At 38.0% G+C, this 5,334-nt stretch overlaps 1 non-coding gene across 1 annotated transcript; it reads right to left on the bottom strand.

The window, feature by feature from the left end:
• Nucleotides 1-1,453: 1,453 nt before the first annotated feature.
• LOC133311600 (small nucleolar RNA R71) lies at nucleotides 1,454-1,560 on the bottom strand. Its single transcript, XR_009751566.1, has one exon. It is a non-coding gene; the product is annotated as a small nucleolar RNA R71 (small nucleolar RNA).
• Nucleotides 1,561-5,334: the final 3,774 nt, after the last annotated feature.

Genomic DNA, 5,334 nt, shown 5'->3' with positions numbered 1-5,334 from the left:
GCAATAAAGACGGATTGGATTCAAGATTACGCTGGAAGTTTTGAAGATTCACCACGTCATCACACCAATGGAGTTTGGGGAAGCTTGTATATTTTCTTGTTGTATTGATTCCACTATACTAGGCTAGATTTGTTTGTAGTTAAGGCTAGATGGAAGCCAATTCAACCTTTATGTTTATGAATTGAATCTTTAATGTAAATTTCCCTTTTTATCATTGAATGAATTTATCTTCTCTTAATGCTTTCCATGAGTTTGATCTTGTAGAATGATTTAAGGTGATTGTATGACAATAGAAATGTTGGTACATGAACCATGCATGATAAATTCATCATAATCCTATGAGTCTAGGGATAGACATAAGGTTTTATGCAATCTTGTGATTCTTGAGTTTAATGTTTATTTTCTTGTTGAATAGACCGGGAACTAGGGTTCTTTCAAGATAATAAAGAATTAAGAAGTCAAGGAATTAGGTTTTAATTAACTTAGGGGAATCGATTAGCACTATATTAAGGGAAATTAATTAAGGGTTTTAATTCATAACATAAAAGGGAAATTGGAGGAATTGAAACCCTAATTGCGCTTTCTTGATTGTTAAATAACTAATATTTTGCCTTCTTGTGTTTTTACTTAGTTTACTTTCTTGCTTTGTTATTAAGCTTGATTGTCCAATTAAAGCGTAAATAGTGAATTGGTGATTGAAATTTTAATACTTGAGGGAATGATCTCATACTCAGTACACTTTATTACTTTTGCGACCGGTATACTTGCCAAAGTCGCAACAAGTTTTTGCCGTCGTTGCTTGTAATTAGTAATTTCAAAATTAGTAGTGGTTTTAAGCACTTTAGATTGGACCTTTATTTTTGTTATTTAATTTTGTCCTTGCTATTTTGTTTTAGTTTTTATTCAATTATTCTACTTTCTAGTTTATTCGAGGTACTGTTGACACCAAGTCTTTGCAGTTTGATCCATAAATAGAGAAAACTGTAAAAAGAAACATAAAAATTGCAAGAAAAAGGAGACAAAAAGAAGCGTCAAGTTCTACCATATTGAAAGAGGAAACTATGGCAGAAAATCAACCATCACCCCCTCCAAATACTCCAGGAGATTACAAAACTCTGGCCAGAGTTTCGCCTACTGCAAGTATTGTGAGGCCGCCAGTGGATGTGAACAATTTTGAGATTAAGCCATCACTGGTGCAACTGATCCAAGTAGAACAATTTGGTGGAGGAGGAGCGGAGGATCCTTATCTTCATCTAGAAATTTTCTACTTTTTTGCGACACCTTAAAGATGAACTGAGTTCTTCGAGATGCCATCTTGCTAAGGTTATTCCCATTTTCACTGAAGAACATAGAAAAAATGTAGTTGCTAGCATTACCTCAGGGGAGCATAACTACTTGGGACGATTTGTCGACCAAGTTCCTAGCTAGATTTTTCTCATCATCCAAGGTGGCTAAGCTGAAACCAGAGATGTCTTGTTATGGTCAAGATGACCATGAGACACTGTATAACGTGTAGGAGAGATTTAAAGGATTACTTAAGAAGTGCCCACAACATGGATTAGAAGCCTGGGAACGGGCTCATATTTTCCTTACCGGAATGGCTCCTTCCTTAAGATTGATGGTGAATGCTACTGCGGGATGATCATTGAAGTCTAAGACTTTGCAGGAAGCTCTTAAGTTGCTTGAGTCATTACCATCGTAGGAGTTTGATAATGCTCCAATGCAACCAAAGAGAGCTGTTATAACCATGATAATTATATGTTGCTAAGTGGGATTAGAGGTGTAATTAAAGAGAGGATTTAGTGTTTAATTGAAAGGAAAGTGAGTTTTTGAAGTTAAATTGGAAAAGCACCATCAAGTTCTTCTCGCGGACTTGCTCTCTTGAGTGAGCTAGTCCAGCGAGCTAACCTGGACCTCGCGGACCTACTCAATAAAGCGAGCAAGTCAGTGAGCAAACACGATTTAGGTTTTTTAAAATACAACATTCTCTTTTTCCTCTCATTTACACCCAACTTCACTTACCTCTTAGTTTTCCCTAACCTTTGGCCGAAAATACACACTCTTACACCTCCATTAATGTTCCCTTGTCATTGGAGCTTGAGATTGCTAAACTTTCCTTCCCCCAACCAATCTCCTCTATTTGGGTCACTGTAAGAACCCGCACCATTAAATTAGAGATTTTAATAATTTAAAAATGAATTAGGAAAATATTCCATAATTTAAATGGGATAATTAGAAGGAAATCACAATTATTAACATTAATTCAATTTTTGGAAGAAAAGTGTGAAAACTGTGTATTTCGCAGTATAAATATATACCGTCAAATTAATTCAAAAAATAGAAATAAAAATATGATAATTATTAGAATATATATTAAGTCCATAATATTATGTTTAAAAGAAAAATATTAATGAGTATTAGAACTAATACCGGTGTCTTAAGAGTGGAGTGTCTTAAATAGCTAAGTCACTTTTAATGCTATCATTTTATAAAACCTATGTAGACCTTACTCTTCATTTCCTCTCATGGATGCCAAATGTAACATCCTGGGCGCTGATGAGGGCAGGGAATGATCGCTAGTGTGAAAGGACATGGACAAGGAGTGGCTCTTGACAGGCTTCCAGCAGAGGTTACATGAATGAATCGAATCGACAACTGAAAGAGAGAGATTCTAAAGACTGTGCAGGTATGAGACTGCACAGTTTAGGATAACTTATAAGAATTAATTGATACTACCTATACTAACAAGATGCATCTACTTTTCGGTAGCCCGGAACGGAAGAACTCCATAGTTAAGCGTGCTTGACTTGCAATAATTCTGGGATGAGTGATCTCCTGGCAAGTTTTCCTAGGAAGTGTGCAAGTGAGGAAAAAGCACACTAAAAAGTCTCGTGTTAGTATGTAGGGATAGTCATTGATTCTTGAAGCGGCCGGGTGTTACTAGTGGTATCAGAGCAGGGCCTTTTTCCCTGTACGGTGTGGTTCGAGGACGAACCAGGCGGAAGCTGGTGGGCATGTAACATCTCGGGCGCTGATGAGGACGGGGAGTGATCGCCGTTGCGAAAGGGCATGGACAAGGAGCGGCTCCAGACAGGTTTCCAGCAAGGGTTACATAAATGAATCGAATCGACACCCGAAAGAGAAGGATTCTAAAGACCGTGCAGGTGTGAGACTGCACAGTTTGGGATAGCTTACAAGAGTTAATTGATAATACCTATACTAACAAGATGCATCTACTTTTCGGTAGCCCAGAACGGAAGAACTCCATAGTTAAGCGTGCTTGACTTGCAGTAATTCTGACATAGGTGATCTCCTGGGAAGTTTTCCTAGGAAGTGTGCAAGTGAGGAAAAAGCACACCGAAAAGTCTAGTGTTAGTATGTGGGGATAGTCATTGATTTTTGAAGCGGCCGGGTGATACAAGTGGTATCAGAGCAGTGCCTCTTTCCCAGTACGGTGTGGTTCGAGGACGAACCAGGCGGAAGCTGGTGGGCATGTAACATCTCGGGCGCTGATGAGGGCGGGGAGTGATCGCCAGTGCAAAAGAGCATGGACAAGGAGCGGCTCCTGACAGGCTTCCAGCAGGGGTTACATAAATGAATCGAATCGACACCCGAAAGAGAAGGATTCTAAAGACCGTGCAGGTATGAGACTGCACAGTTTAGCTTATAAGAATTAATTGGTACTACCTATTCTAACAATATACATCTACTCTTCGGTAGCCCGGAACGGAAGAACTCCATAGTTAAGCATGCTTGACTTGCAGTAATTATGGGATGGGTGACCTCCTGGGAAGTTTTCTCAAGAAGTGTGCGAGTGTGGAAAAAGCACACTAAAAAGTCTTGTGTTAGTATGTGGGGATATTCATTGATTCTTGAAGCGGCCGAGCTTACACCAAACACTCCTCCCCCTAGCCTCCATGGTTTCTTCTTCAAGACAACACCAAGACATCATCTTTCTCCCTCTTCGTTCCACCCAAACCTCTTGAACTCTTGAAAGTCACCACCTTGAAGAAGAAAAACTCATTATAGGATGTTTTGGTTTCTGACTTATATGGGTTTAGGGGCTGCTATCCATACTTGGTTGGTTTAGGTTGCTTGTACACCAAATGTTTCTTCATTCAAGAAGTCTTTAGTTTGCAAGAAATATTATGAATTTGGGCACGACTAGCATAACAACCTCATGCTTCATAGAGATAAAGGTCTAGCTTTTGGTAGAAGTTTAATTGGAGATTGTTTAGGGCAATTGGGCTTGATGTTACCTCAAGCATAATTTTTGTATGATGGGTCATAAATGCGATCATTGAACTAAACTATAGGAAATAGTCTGAGTTTTGTCCACTTACTCTTTTAAAACTCGCATTATTTCTTGTGCCCAAGCAGTTTAGTTCAAATGTATTCCAAGCATATTAAAGAATTGCATTCACAAGTTCTACACTTAATTAGGGAACTTGGTGATATTGTATAAGAAGAGTTGTCACCTGGATTACCACATGAAGAAGTTAACATCAATGAAGACGTTGCAGATTCTAGGGTAAATCTTTTCCTAGCGGGGAGGATTATGCCTCGAGGTGATTGATTTGGATTGGACTCAAATTTGGATAGCCAACTCGAAATGGGCTTCTGAGTAAGACTGGAGCGTTGCCATTGACATCAATAGTTTTGGTCCTTTATAGTTTATTCCATAATTTAGGGCTTTTCAATAATTGTTAATTCTTTTTCTTTTTCTTTTTCTTAGATTATGTTAGAGTGTGTGTTATCTCCTTTGGTTGCGTTTTATTATAGTTATTTATCTTTTTTTTTTCCTATTTAAGGTATAACACCTCGCAATTCTAAATCAAATATTAAAATATTAGGTGAGAATTAAAGGGAAGGATTAGTGAAAATCCTGAAGATTAGGGGAAAATACAAAGAAATGGCAAAACGATAATTAGCCAACATGCAACCCTAGGAAGATAAAAATTGAGTAGAAGGTCACAGATGACAAAAATAACCCTGGAAATGGATTCAGAACGAAAAATTGGGTGGCTAAGCAAGTTTCTGAAAATTCTGTGAATAGTGTTTTTACCGGGTAAAAAATATCGCGGTACAGTTGCACCGTAAAGCGTGCCGATTGAGTTTTGAGCTCTAGATTTTGAATAAAAGTTATAAATGGTTTATAGAACTAGGGAATATGATTTCTGATGAAAATTGATGGAAATTAGTAAGTTTGGGGAAGCGTGCCTACAACGCACGTAAGAGCTTAAAACAACATTTTCTCCGAACGACCGGAAAACTCAGGATTCATCTGATCAAGGGTAATTAAAGGACAATGGTTAATGTTAAAAATTAGAGTTT

This window comes from Gastrolobium bilobum, unplaced genomic scaffold, assembly GCF_033153095.1.
Source record: "Gastrolobium bilobum isolate Gb01-03AN ecotype WA unplaced genomic scaffold, APGP_CSIRO_Gbil_v1 utg82674, whole genome shotgun sequence".
NCBI classification, from domain to species: Eukaryota; Viridiplantae; Streptophyta; class Magnoliopsida; order Fabales; family Fabaceae; genus Gastrolobium; species Gastrolobium bilobum.
This window is presented reverse-complemented; position numbering and strand designations above follow the sequence as displayed.